The sequence below is a fragment of the Gavia stellata genome, chromosome 24 (assembly GCF_030936135.1).
Source record: "Gavia stellata isolate bGavSte3 chromosome 24, bGavSte3.hap2, whole genome shotgun sequence".
Taxonomy (NCBI): Eukaryota; Metazoa; Chordata; class Aves; order Gaviiformes; family Gaviidae; genus Gavia; species Gavia stellata.
The window spans coordinates 9772367-9785164 of NC_082617.1; the positions used below are offsets into that span (position 1 = coordinate 9772367).

General features: G+C 47.7%; 1 protein-coding gene across 2 annotated transcripts in view; it reads left to right on the top strand.

Moving 5' to 3' along the window:
• Positions 1-12798, top strand: part of COL5A1 (collagen type V alpha 1 chain) — a 160616-nt gene that overhangs the window by 544 nt on the left and 147274 nt on the right. The window lies entirely within an intron of this gene.

Below are 12798 nucleotides of genomic sequence, written 5' to 3' on the forward strand. Positions count from 1 at the left end.
GTAAAAGGGGAAAAAAACTTAAAACAATACTTTATTCGCCTTTCTTAGAGCAGAGCCGCCTGTTGCTGGGCTCGTTTTTCTGGAGCAACAGTTAGGCTGTGTTTCTGGAGGCTCTAGTTCTTCATATATCTGCGTGTATATATATATGTGAATATATATTGAGTTGGCTGGAAACCTCTCATCTTGTGTAGTTCCTCCTCGAGGAGAGGAAACTTTTTGGTCCAGAAGTAATCTGCTCTCCCCTCCGCACCTCAGAGCAGCAGATCTGGGTACACAAAGGCTTTGCAGCCGCTTCTCTGGGGACCCCAAGGCTCGCTGTCTGCCCTCGCCTCGCCAGCCCCAATTTTGCAGGGTTTCTCCCTAAAATTGTGGCTGTTGAGCGTGGCAAGAGGAAACTCTGTGAAGTACCAGATGTGCGACAGCACTAGACGCGCAGCCAGAATAAACCCTGGAATGTCATTTATTTTTTTTACAGTCACGCAGGAGCGGGGCTAAGCATTTTATTTCACTAAGCGGATGCTTTGGGTTTGCGGAGCGCGTTTCCAGAGCTCTGCTTTCCAAACGCCTGCCTTCCCGGGTGGGCTGTGAAATGCCTGAGCAGGGCAGATGGAGGCTTGTGGGTCTGCTGGAAAAGTTTTCTGAGTTTCTAGCAGACACTTGGAGGCATTGATGCTCTGAGGTCTTTTTATATGGGATTTCAAGGGAAGGACTACAAAGCGGTTTGTTGGCAAAGCCGATTTTGAAATCTGAAAAGTTAAAGTAGATGGAGTTCTGCGGGGTGACTTGAGCAACTGAGTGAGAAGTGCCCTGAAGAGCTGAGCTGTCTGGGAGTCAGCTTTCGTGCTCGATTTTTGCGTGCTCTGGTATTTTTGCCTGGGAAGCCCAGGCAGGGGTGTCTGCAGGGCTGTTTGTGTGTTACCGGGACAAACGCGTGTGGGATTTCATATATAGCAGCATGATTGCAAATTATTGTCATTTCTAGGTTCTTAAAATGACCTTAAGGAAGAAAAGGTGGGCGTAGGAGGAGTGCTTTCATTAATGGTTTGCTTGCAAAGTCTGAGCGCGATGGGAAGTTGCTAGTCAATGAATCGAATGCCTCTCGAACATCAATCACTGCAGGAAAAGTTAACGGTAGTTGGAGCTGCCGCAGGAGTTTGACTTGTCTGCAAAAGCGTCGGACTGCTAGAGCGGTTTTCTGAATAGAAGAATACTGGGGTGCTACAAACTCAGCCCGAGTTCCCTTTTTGTGCAGCCAGCTTGTCAGGCCGCCCTGTTACTTTGTATTAGTTGAAAACCAAATTATTACCAGTCTCAACTATTTCATAAGGGAAGATGACAAAGTTTTCCTATTTTCTCTTGTCCATGCTGTTGTTTTAATGGTCTCGGAGCATCCTTAGGCATTTTGCCTGTCGGTGTATATCTCTGAGACAGCCTCGGCAGAAGACCCTAGCTCCTTTTAAAGTTACCAGGTAACTTTTCCAAAACTCCTGGGCGCAGCTGCGGGAAGCAGAGGGCTGACTGGAGAGCGGTTTAGGGCCAATGTGCTGCTCCAAGTAATGACTCTTGCAGTGAAAGGCTTTGAGTTTTCCTAATGAGCCTCCTAATAGGACATCAAATAATTTGGATGAGGGAGGAGTCCGATTGGGACTGCTGATGGCATTGACTAATGCTCGTCGTAGCTCTTTTGTTAATCTTTCCAAGTTCTCTCTGGTTTTATTTCAGCTCAGATTGTTTCTGTTTCAGTTTCATTTTAGTTGGCTTCTCTGTATGGAGAGAGGTGAATCTTCTCTGTAAGCTTCAGAAGCAGATCCATCAGGTGGCTCCAAAGAAAGTGGGAAGACACCTTCCAGTGAGGGTTTCCAGAAAAATAGAAATACCAATGTCAAAGGCGACATGAACTGAACTGCTTCTGAACACTGCCCTTCCAGCTCAGATTTTCCCATATTTTAACAGATGATGTCACACAAAAATCTAACCCACAGACAAAGTTGGAATCTGTCTCTGCTTTTACAAATCCCTATAAAATTGAATCGGGTTTCTGGGTGAAAATTTTTGGAAGCAGCAGTTTCCTTTAGCGGCAAAGAAAAGTGTAATAAGAATACATGCCGTGCCCTTTAAAAGAAATAAAAATGCTGGAAATTATGAAGGATCCTGTTACCATCTGTTGCTTCTCTCCTTGGCTTTTCCCCAGTCATCTAGAATGAGCTAAAAAAAAATAATAGCCTTTATTCAGCCAGTTAGAAGTGTTTTGTTTAATATTTTGCCAATCAAAAGTGTTGATATTGTTTTATGAGAAGAAATATGACTTTATAAGTCTGGAATTGATGGCAGATCTGATTTCCAGTGTAAAACCTGGATTATGCTGTCAATGTATTGCCAGATTGGAACAGGACTTTCTAACTTAAAAGCACCCAGCTGTCGGACGTGCCCCGTCCAAGGGATGCAGTCAAGGCGTTCAGCTGAGGTAATGTATTATTCTTCCATGTAAGCTCGGGTCAAGATGAAAACTCTTTGCTGACTGGTCCCTTGGAGGTGGTTTTTGAGGGCTCCTCTTGTGCTGTAGCTGTGCTGGATGCGGGAGCTGGTTTCGGGCTTGCAGTCGAGGAGCCGGTTCCACCAGCTCCCACCAAAGCTAACGGGGAATGTTGGCTTTTCTGTCTGAAGCATCGCAGTGTTCCCTGGGCAATCATTTGTTGGGGATTGGAGAAATCCCATTTCATCTCCGGTCTTTAGGGGTAGCTCTAAGGCAAAACCTGCTGAGGAGTTGCTAATTTTTGGTGCACGGAAAGGGACAAGAGTGTGGACCTGCCTGCTGGCATTGCTAGCTCAATAGCTAATGCTGGATCCTCACATATAAAACCTTTTTAAGAGCAAGAGTAATCCAATAAACAAAACTGTCTTGGTGTTACTCCCACTGCTTGCAGACATAAAGTCTGCCCTAGGAAAACTAGGGAGGGACTGTAAAGGGGGGAGTGTGTGCTTATTTTAAGTGAGTGCTGTCCCGGCCCCTTACATTTTGGTGTTGAAAGAGATGGACTTCTCAGGTTCATTCCTTTTTGCAGTGCAGAGCAAATCTAACCAGTAGTTCTGTCTCATGACAACTTGCTGTCGCACCACAGTGTTCAGGGGCTGTGCCAATGGCGATCGGAAGCCTTTGGGGTGTGACTCCGTAACGTGGCTCCTGCTCCGATCTCCCACCTCTGTGCTGCGGGAGGGTGACGCGGGGTGAGGTGGGAGCCCTGTTGAACTGGGCATTCCCTACTGCTGGTTCCCAAGAGAGGGTGATCCGAGAGCCGTGTCTCTGTGTGTGGTACCAGCAGCTGCGCTGTATGTGATGCTCAGCGTAATGGTTTTAATTCTGAAGTAGCTCTCTTTCTCAGAGCTCCAGCACAAAAATCTGCTGCTGTCCCAGAGGTCCAGACCCTTGATGGCACATAGATGTCCTGTCATCCTTGGTGTAGCGTGTGCCTGGTTGCTTTTCTTCTATCACTGAAGATGAGGTCTGGTCCTGATGCTGTCTGTCCATCTCTGCTTTGGTGACTCAGTTTCCCCTTGTGTCCTACAGCCTGGTTTCAGGGCATAGGCTTAGAGTATGTGTTCTCACAACTGCTTCGAATTACAGATCTATTCTTTAAGATGAGACAAAGCGTGGCAACAGATGCTGGGCAGCAGAAGGCACTGCTGTGGCATATGCCACTAATGCAGAGGCATTTATGTGAAGTACCATTTATAGATGTGTTTTAAGTAATCTGAGCTTTGTCTAGATTTCAGAAATAAATCTGTGGGAGTACTTTCCAGGAAACTGCTCTTCAGTCTGGGCTTTTTCTCTTCAGTACACGTAAAGCAAACTGGCAATTAATTTTTTAATAATTCCTTTTTCTATTTTCTTACACCCCAATTCTTCGACCTGCTCCCTGTGCCCCCCCTCTCCCCCTGCTCTCTGGATGCTGGGGCTGCATGGCAGTGCTGTCCTTCCCGAAGCAGGTGGAGGATGGTTGCCATCGCTCTGTCGAAATAGGAAAGTCTACACTCGAAAAAACTGCACGGAGCAATACTGCTGTGAATGCTTCCTCACAAGCTGATTGAGGATTAGAGGCTGCAGACCTGCAAGGGGTAATGAAGGGAAGGGGGCACAGGCCAGCTGGCCCCTGGGGAGATAGTGTATGTAAATAAAAAAGTGCTCAAATGAGGTATCACCGTGGTGATTCATGGTTTTACTATTTGTGTGTTTGCCTGGTTGCCTGTGGCTACATCTGGAGAATGGTGGGACCTGGGAAGAGTGGGGAGCTGAGCCCCCCCCCCCCAGCTTGTTGGATGGCAGCAAACACTGCAGGTGCAGGGATGGGTCTAGGACCTTGTCCAAGCAAACGAAGCAGGCAGGGGCTGCTTGGCCTTAAAGGTCTCCAAAGGGTTGAGTTAGGAGCCTCCCTGTTGGGTCTGCTGGTTGGCTCTGGCATTAGACAGTAAGGACTGGTCTGTACGCTGCGGTTCGGGGTGGAGGTGCCCAGGTCCAGAGTGATTTGGGAAGAGCGATTGCATTTGGAGCTCTGCTGTCGTGTGAATTGACTTAGAGGCGTAGCAGCCCCTAAGACGGGGGAAATCCCTGCTGCGTTACAAGTATAAATTTGGCACTTCATCACGTATGTACACGCTCGCCCACGTATGCTCTCGCCTGGTTTGTTTAGCAGGAGTCTTATTTTTAGGAAGCAGTTATCATTCTATAAAATGAATTGTTTTGCAGAGAAAGCTTTAAAGCGTTATTTGGGTTCTGTTGAAAACATGATTACAACTTTTCAATACCTAGATTTTGGTAAATGGAAACTGCTGTTTAAAATGAGAAGAATTGTCTGGGAAATAAACCAGAAATGAACCACAAAACACACCTTTTCTCAGACTTTTTTTGTGTGGAGGAAGACTTCTCCCACTCTCCGTTCTGTGCTTTTATCCAGTGTAGACTTCTACTCATCACGTACTGAGGAAAGCCCTGACTGTGCTGCAGGTCTGATGCTACTGCTGTTGAGGATATTTTGGGAATGCTGAGGCCTTAAACAGTCATCTGCTGGAATTGGGTCAAGTTTAAGATCTGCCGGATTTGTCCCACAGTAGAAGCCAGTGTCACCACAGAGGCATGTGCATGTGTGAGTTGCGCTTCTTCTGGAGTTCAGAGCAGGGAAACCGGTGGAGATTATCAAACTATCTGTGTAGGTCCTTGACTTTTAGCTTTTTTAGTATGGAGCACAACCACTTATCTTGGATATATGGCGAGTCTGTTTGATATAAGCAGTAGGGCCTGGTACTGGCATCTTTGTGGGGACAGCATCTCCCAGCACTGGGTTCCCCCTTGGAGCAGCCGAGGTGGTGGGGAGCCCCAAGGGAGGGCTGATGCAATCAAAGGCACTGCTCCTCCTCTGCCTCCTTCCAAGCTCTGGTTCTGCTGAGATGTGGAGGCTTCTCTGCTTGGTTATGTTCTCCTGGATCAGGACTACCCAGTGCCTTTTTTTGGCTCTTGTTGTTTTTATCTGGATTTCTCTGGTTATGGCCCCTTCGGAGTGCAGCTATTGTGCGCAGCCGTCAGGAGCAGCAGTCTGAAGATGTTGGTAGGTTTTTATTCCCTGCTAATGGCATGGTGGCTTTCTGGGGAGGTTTTAAGAGACTCTTTTTTTGGAAGGGAAGCCCTTCCAGATGGACACTGTCTTCTGCTTTCTGGAGAAGACAGAGCCTTATCTGTATGGGGGAACAGTTTCGTTGCTGGAGTTTGGCTGTTCCCCTTTGGCCGAGCATCAGCCAAGCATAGCAGTGTCCTCACTAGCAGCTTTGTTGTTTGGCTGTGGGTGCAAATCTTTGACCAAGGCAAGCAGGATGCAATTTTCAGACCCTTAAGACTTTTTTCTGCCTCCTGGTGTTGCCTGTTACCTACTTACACCTTCAGGTGTTGTTAATCTAGGCAGTGCATTCCCTCTCCTTTGCCCTCCTGGCTTGCTTGAGAGATGTTCCTGGGACTGTCTTCTCCACTTGCAGCCTGGCCTTGCTCTATATCAAAGATTTTATTCTTACTAGCTAGATTGGAGCTTATGTGATAGGCACTGAGTTTGCAAGCTGGCAGTTTTTCTTAAAATAAAATAAACCTTTGTGTGAACAACGAAAAACCCAGTATGGGAAGAATGAGCAGAACCAGGAAAAAAAGTTGAGACATGAAAGAATGGAAAAATTTTGTTAAAATCTAATGTTATATGGAAAAAACTTAGGTTAGCAACATGGTATAATTAGCCACTGGGTTACTCTTGGCAAGTTTTAAGGCTCTTGAAATGAAGCCTAGCACTGAGTGAACCGTCCAAATGATGCCGTGGTTTCACTGTGGATGTGTCTGGAAAATCTTTAGAACTAAAATAAATAAATGAAGGAGCTACACAAAAGGCATTTTTGAGGTTGGTTGCTCTGAGTCTGGGCTCTTTTTCTCTCCAGAAACCACCAGGATTCTTAGCATCATCTGGAAGCTTTCACAATGTTGAGAGATGTCATTTTTTTTGAAACTAGGAAAATGGTATTAATGTATTTTACAATGCCAGAGTTTTCCTTCAAGATTGTGTAATAAGCTGGAGAGAAAAAGGATAGTTTGGGGATTGAATGAGTGGAATGAGCTACATCAGTGCTCATTCCTAACCTCTGCTGTGGACTTTCTCCTAGCCCTTAGGAAGTCCCAGTGTTTCCTATGCCCTGGGGCCCAATCCTGTTGCCCTGCATGGAACCTGGCATTGAGGTGTTGCTTTAACACAAATTTAGTGCTGATATGCCAACAAGACGTGTTCTCAAGCAGTGAAGTGTTCTGAGAGTCTCTTTTCATCCCTGTGCCTCAGGTTATGTTAGTGGTTGTGGTCTAGGAGTTTTCTACTTTAAAAATAATTTTCCTCTCTGGGGTGGTGTTTTCCTGTCTAGCAACACGAGTGCCTCATGGCAAATCCAGAAGGTTATTTGGATTTTGTCTTTAGGTTTGGACAGATTTCTTGCCGCTTATATGATGGGGTACAATCCAGACCACGATGCTGTGACATTGACTGCTTTTGGGACACTTTGAAGGATTAGATCTATAAATGAAATCTGAAGCAGGCAGAGGATCTCTTGGGCAGCCACACACACGCTTCAGTTGACTGGGGGGAAAAACCCTTTGGAAGGTGGAGGGATGCAAATGGAAGCAGGGTGCTGGATCCTGAGACTGGATATTCCTGTGGGGTTTTGCATGCTAAGGCTGCGCTGGGGGCAGGAACAGGGGGTCAGGTGAGCTGATGTCAGGCTGGCTTTGGGGAGGTGACATCCAGCTGTTTTGCTGATGTAAGAGTAATTCCAGTGTATTGCTGGGTGCTCTGCCACAAGCTGTGGGCTAAGTGCATTCATCCCTGGGGGTTTGGTTGGATTTCTTGATGTCTCTCATGCCTAATCACAGAATCACTAAGGTTGGAAAAGACCTGTAAGATCATCAAGTCCAACCATCAACCAACAAACATTGCTGTGCCCATTCCTCGTGGTGCTCAGCCCTGCTGCTCTAGCAAAGGTTTTGAAGGCCAACCCTTAGTCTTGCTGTGCTCAAGGACAACTTTTCCATTGGTCTGAACAGTGTCTGGATGTCACCCAAAGGAGCTAGGCGCACCCTGTTTTCCTAATGAGGGACGGGGGGGCATGCTTGGGGGACCTTGAAGCTGCAGCTTGCTGAAGACCTGAATGATCTGCCTAGCTTAAATGCAGCTAAATCTTGCTGTTAGCTTGGGATGACCCGTATGCCATCCCTGCCTGGACCAAGCTGTGCGTCTGCAGCCAGGGAGATGCTAATTCTTTCAGAGTAAATAAAGTAGTAAGTTTTTTTCCTGGCTCAGCTTTTAAGCAAACTGTTTAAAGCCCTTTTCTTTCCTTGCCTTTCTGCGCTTCACTGCTATAAGTCGCAAAGGACAGGGGAGTTTGCAGCTCTGCTGGAAATGCTGTAAGAAGTTGATGGGGAAACTCCTAGAGAGAAGAGAGGTCACTAAGGGGTCTGCTGGAGTCCCTGCTTGAAGGGACTGTCAGGCAGTTTTAGTGGCCAGATTTAGAGTTTCACTTGCATGTCAGCTGGAGTTTCTATTTTTTGAGTGGGGATATACAGGAAAGAGCTGTGCTTTGGCTGAGCTCGTGTATCCTCACGGAGAGCCTTGCTGAGCTCGTGTATCCTCACGGAGAGCCTTGCTGGCCTCTTTTCCTCTGCAGTTCCTCCCTCCACCCCCTTTTTTGTTTCCAAGACAATACTTAAGTAAGAATTCATTGCAGCTGAATTCCTGGAGATGACACTGCCAGTTTCCCAGGATCTCTGGTGCTCCTGCAGCATTTTATGCAGCGATTTTTTTGCAGCTGAATGAGCTGCACCCCTCAAATATGAATTAAGTGGGGGGTTTGTGTGGTCTTTGAGGGGGCTCATGCTAGATGTGCTGGCATGAGATCTACTCTCTGTGCTCTTGTCTGCTGCAGGGTAGAGATTTGGTCTGAGGGCTGCAGTTCACCAGCTGAATAATGAATGCATTGTTTGCATGCCCTTGTTTCCAGCTTGCACCATTAGAAGTGAATAGAAAGGTCAAGGAGATGAGTCACTGAATACAAGTGTCATTCTGCTCAGAAGAAATGGAAAAAAAGGAGCTTCCAAGCCAGGTGTTTCAGCTGGTGCCAAACAGCTCTGTTTCACTGTACTTTCAGGGAGTTACAAGAGCAAATCTCAGCTGAGATCTGCTGAAGTGTTCAAGCACCTAAAAGTCAGCAAGGGGCTGGAGCTGGGGTTTGGCTGCTGTAGCTGCCAGCGGCTCCGAAGGCAACTGCTGGTGTAGGCTGTGTGCAGAACACCGGGGTGATGTTCTGGAAGCATTGGGCTCATTGCTGCTGTTTTCTGGCAGGACAAACAGCCAGAGCTTGTAGGGTTAGGAGCTTTTGTTCTCACTTCATTATATACCCGGTGGTACCCAGAAGAAATCCACCTTCCAAATCAGCATGGAGACTCCTAATATTCAGCCAGGCCACTTTCCTCCAACACTTAGAGCAAGAGTAGTAGTGTTGTGAAGGTGCTGCCATGGGAGGGTGTTATTTCTTGAAATGCTGGTGAGAAAACCTGTGCCCCGTGAGCAATGGGTCCCAGCTCGGTTCCTGCAGTGTCCCGGGGGAAGGAGCTGCAGGGTGGGAGCAGGGTGGTGGGATGTGCGGGTCTGCAGGGTGCCTGGAGGTGAGCAGGGGCCCATCCCCTGCCCTGGCCCCAGCAAATGCCCAGTTCTAAATAAAGCTTTTTTAAAATTTCCTGCCCGAAAGCTTCATTCAACAAGTCCCAAGCAGCCGGTTAACCACACTGGCAGAGCGCTGAAAATAAAATGTGGCTCGTGGGTTGCACGTGTGGAAGGGGGAGCGGGGAGCTGTGGATGGGTTGATGCCAAGTGGGGGGGGGGATAGGGTGGGGACTTAGCCAGAATTTTCCTTTAATTGATACTGCTGGGGCAATTTCAATAAAACAGCAACGGTGGCTGGGAGGCCAGAAAACAGAAGCCAGGTCAGAAGTTGTTAATGCTCTTTTTAATGGGGTAGAGTTTCTTTAAGTCATGAGCTCCTGCGCCTATGGGTTTCCTTTTTCACATGGCTGAAACAGCCTCCTCTGGGGTTATCAGCATTTTGGCTAATTGCTTTTCACTGTCTTGGAAAGGAAACATCCACAGTGCATTTGAGATGGTGGTGTGCTGTGGCAGACACCCCTGCATATTGTCTAGCACTGCTTTGGGATTTTGGCAGAACATGAATCCTGAGAGACAGTACATAGAAATATTTACATTTTTGATTTCTAGCCATTGGATTTTTCCCTTCTGAAGTCACTCCTCTGGTGAAAAACATATTCCTCCAAAAAAAACTCAAGCTTCAGAATCTTGATTTATCGTCCCCCATCAAAACACACCTTCAGTAAAAAAGTAAGCCAACTAATTTTTCTTGCCCACTCAATGAAGATCATTTCCATAAACAACTTTCAAATGAATTTGCCAGTATAGCTTTGATCTAAGGTAGCTGAAAATTCCAACACAAATTCCATTTGATATCAAATGGCTGGGAACTGGGACTCATTTGCTGATGATGCAATAGCGTGATGCTGACTGAGGGCTGTAGCAAAGCGGGAGTTGCTGGCTTGTAGCATGGGAGGACTGTGCCTGGTTTGTGCGGTGAAGCATTGCATCTATAACCCTTGCGTTGGTGTTGCATGGTAGTTAAAGATTTCTGCAGATAGATGAGGTGGGTGGTAGGTGTGTTGGGCTGCTCACAGGCAGGACGCAGCTTCTGGCAGCCCGAGGTGTGCGGGACCAGCAGAGCTGCTCTGCGCTTGCTGCTGTGTGACTCCATGGGAGCCACCACGCAGGAGAAGCCCGCCGCAGGGCAGGAGCCACGCTGGACGTGCCCCTTGGGGGGGTTTCCCCAAGAAGGTACGAGCCTGTCCATCCCCCGAGTACGGCATCTGTTCCCTGACCGTGGGCTGCTCAGTGTCTCATCTTGGAAAGCTGTCGATTCCTTGAAGGATAAGGACTGCTTGCCTGGAGCCCTGCGGCTGCAGATGCTTTGCTTGATGAGGCTGATGTTGTTTTTCTCTTGATCCCGTTGGGTATTCTGCTTTTTGTAACAGGGAGGGCAGATCACTAAGAATCCCCTCATCGTCTCTGCTCTAAAAGCCATGCGAAGGTGGGAGGAAGAAGCAGCTTTCGTCCTGGTCGCTGCCTTTGGCACACGCTGGCGAGTGCTCGCATAGGAAAACTGCCAGGAATGTTCTCTCGCAAGAGTTTGCAGGGATCGGGAGAGGCATATTATCACGTCTTGTACGCTTTGGGAGAAAGTCTCTCACTCTGCCTCTCTCAAATGTTTAAATTAAAACAATCTGTCTTTCTGCAACTGTTGGATGCTTTCCCTGCTGACCTTAGGAGCTGGGACTGGGAGGAGGAGCAAACAGACTCCAGCGCTTATAACTGGCTCCGGCTTTTATTTAAGCTTCAGTCCTGATTCACTGCAGGATGCAAAAGAGAAAAACAATAAGGGCCATATCTGCTCTGGAAACATCAATTTTCCTAGTGCTCTGGAATTAGAGCTGTATCAGGAAGCCATGAAGCCTTTATGTCCTGGAGGCTATTGTCTCACAAGACTATGTATAGAAAAGGCAGCGGGCACCCGTAACCCTTCTGCCAGAGCCGGCACGGAGGGTTAGCTCCTCTGCAGTGTCTCCCCATCTCTTCCTTTTCCACCCACAGCTGCGATCCCACAGCAGGGTCTGACTAAGAGATGGTCCCTGTGAGCAGAGCTGAGAACTAAGCGCTGGGCAGGATCAGCCCTTTACTCCTTAAATGGGAAAGCACAGCTGGGAAGCTTTTGGCAGGCGGCAGTGCCTAAGGATGCTGGATGTGGCGCTTTGTACCCAGCCTCCGAACGCAGCCATGGTCCCTGCTTAGGGGATTCCTCTGCACCGAGGGGAAAGTCATCCCTGTGCATGGGCCAGGAATTTTGGTCTGACCCTTCGGTGCTTACGCGCTGAGTTTTGTCTTGGCCCGGGGCCCCGTGGCTGGGCAGAGACAGATTTTTTTGCTTCTTGGCTGCATGTCCAGCTCTTGCAGCACTGCACTGTTGCAGGAGTCCATCCACGCGGACCTGCGGGCGGATACAGGGCTGGGACCTGACTCCTGCTGACCTGGGGAATTTAGACAGCAAAGTAGTATAGCATCATCAGGCCTGAATCACAAAACCACCCTTCATCTCTTCTCTACCACTACTTTTGACTTGCTGCCTTTGTTGCCCAGAGGCTTGCATTTTTTTGACAGTTTATGGAGCATTTACAGTACTGGTTGGGATTCAGCCTAAGAAAATGCAATGTGATTTCTTGTGGCAATGGGGAATAGGCTTGGATAACAGCAAGCTGACTAAGACTTTCCTAAGAAATATGAACCAGAACCAAAACTAGAGCTTGTTCTGGGTGTGGAAATGTCTGTAAAGAACTCTGGGTTCCTCATTTGAAGGTACTTAAAAATTCACACCAATAAACTTAGAGATGCTCTGAAACCTTCAGGGGCAGAATATCAGTTAAAGATGTTCTGCACATTTAGAGTAACTGAGCAACCCAGCGTGCTTCCCTCCCTGCACTCCCTTCTCCAAAGCCTTGGCCAGACAAGCCGGGGCCCTCCTTGCCCTGGGGACGCTCATCCCAAATAACGAACAGCCGTGCTGCTAAAATGAGCGCGATTCCTACGAGCCTGGAAATAGCTGAGTCTCCGCTGCCTGAGCAGAGCTGGCCAATTTGTGGCCCGGGACTAAGCTTTTTATGGATGAAGCCAAAACATCTGCTTTTGGGAGAGTGAAATCTGCCACATCTTTGCTCTAGCTCATGTGGCCCCTAAGGAACCTGTGTGGGATTTAGGGCCCTATATAACTGCCCCTGTTGTGACTTGTTGGGGTCAAGTTGATTATTTTGCTGATGGTGGCAAAATGCCCAGCCCCAGAGCATCTTACAGGATGTTTTAGTCAATGCAAAGGCTGAAAATAGATGTGGGAGATGAGGGGGAGCGTCTATGAAACTGAAATGGGTTTTCTTATGCTGAGGGACAGAAGCTGCAGATGTGCCCCAAGAAATGTGTTTGGGGGAACAGATCTGTTTCAATGCTTTTCTTTCTGTTTCAGCGAGCAATGAGTGATAGCGGAGGGGGTGTTAATGCAGGCAAGTATGTCACGCCTATGTTATGTCAGTCGACGCAGGATTAAACAAGGCATGTGGAAAATTCTTTTAGGAAG